This window comes from Micromys minutus, assembly GCF_963924665.1.
Source record: "Micromys minutus genome assembly, chromosome: X".
NCBI classification, from domain to species: domain Eukaryota; kingdom Metazoa; phylum Chordata; class Mammalia; order Rodentia; family Muridae; genus Micromys; species Micromys minutus.
This window is the reverse complement of record NC_137970.1, coordinates 121103208-121105302: the sequence shown is the minus strand read 5'-3', so window position 1 is coordinate 121105302 and position 2095 is coordinate 121103208.

The window sequence follows — 2095 nt, the reverse complement described above, 5'->3', positions numbered from 1 at the left end:
CATCAAAAGCCGGGCAAGGCCATGTGTACAGGCAAGGGAAGAAACAGGTCAAAACTCAGGGCTTTCTGACCACCTGATCCAGCCTAATTGAATGATCTCCACAACCTACTGAAAGGCCCTGCCTCATCGGGTGTAAAAAGATTGAAGGATACAACTAGAGTCAATCTCCAGCATCCACATGCATGAACAGGTACATGTACACTTACCTGCCACCCCTAACCACATGCCCACAAATACATACACATACCACAAAAATGGTTTCTAAACAATCTCAAAAGGACAATTTTTCACTGTACCTTCAGTGCATATATATAGATAGAAAGTGTGTGTATATATATATATATATATATATATATATATATATATATATATATAGAGAGAGAGAGAGAGAGAGAGAGAGAGAGAGAGAGATTTAATTGAATGCATTCCTAAGCATAGGAGATATGAATCAGTTCATAATTAGGGTCTTAAACAAATGAATTATACTAGTACTTATGGGAAACAAATCAGAGATAGTGGGAAACCATCAATTTATGAGTACCTACAATTAATATAATTATTTAGACCCAAACAATAGATCTGTGTTTAATTTCTACAACTAGAAAAAATAGTTTCTTAGAATTGTGTAAATATTTTGTTCCTAAGTGCCTGCTTACTTTTGGTTGCTGAAATTCTACTTTCTAACCCTATACTTATTACTTTGAATCTAAAATATTCAATCATCCTAACCCTATTAATACTTAGCAAATGAGATGGTGAGATCTTTTTATTGAGATATCATCCTTGTTTGCCTGCAAAAATATTTAAATACAAAATGTTTCTCATTTTGTTGTAAAAGATGAGACTTGTATACTCAATTTGTTCTCAATATTTATTCATTTTGGTGTAGAGTATTTTAATTATAAACTAGTTTGAATTTAATGCATTCCGAAAATATATTCATTATTTTACAAAATAGTGGTCAAATATTATGCTTGCTTATATATGTATATGGATACATATATGTATGTATACATTGATCCATTGTCATAAGAACATTATAACTCTTTCTTTCTAAGTATTTTATAAGAATAATCAATAAATAAATTTCCCTTTTCCTCAGTACTTTAGTGTAAAATTGATTGTTTAGCTGTTAACATCCTTTATTCCTCTGAGTTTCTTTATACAAGTTAAAAAATATTGTCATAATTATCATTTAGCCTTGACATTCCTGGAAAATCTAAGAATTTAGTGTTTTTTCCACATGTTCTCAAAGTTTCAATTACTTATATAATGACTTGAAATACACACAGAGACACAGACACACACACATACCTCTCCAAAAATTCCTCCCTTTAACATCTGGGCAATATAAAAGTTCCATGGTTTATATATAACATGAATGGAAACTTACCTGTGTGTCTTGTCATTTAGAAATTTTCCAAAGTCGTTGATTCTATTTAAAGCAGGAAGGAGTCCGGCTGTCTTCAACAGAAAAGAGAGTGTTGAATAGTCTTATGGAGAATATTATCAAAAGCATGAGCAGCAATGTCCAAGAGATTATAATTATGATAATCAACTGTTTTCTTGATTGTAAATCTACATTCTTATCCATGAGTAAAATTGTAACTGGATGTTTATGTAGAAGTTATTGTAAGAAGTAGAAAACTGCCAAATAGCTCTTGAATGTCACCCTGGTCATTCCCCTTCATATACACTTGTGACTAATCTGCAGAGCTTCATGAGAATCACTGCTTACCTCACAAGCACACCAAGCTGTACCAATTATTATGTCATTAGAATAAAGGAAAAGCAGTAGCCAGAGCAAACTCTGAGGGACAGGCAGTTAACTCTTGAACAAAATCTCTTACTCTCAAACTACTATCCTACCCAAAATATGGACAATGGAACAGTCTTCTTTCTACTTTTTTTTTGTAACTTAATCATCAAGTTGTAAATCATTCATAAAATTTGTTATCTGATTATACATAGTCTTACTAACATACCAAACATATTGAGGCAGATACCACAAATTCTTCTAACTACATATGCTGGGTATAAGTCTAAGCTTAGTGTAAGGAAAAGATGACGGGGCACCAATGAAAGGAAAAGTCAC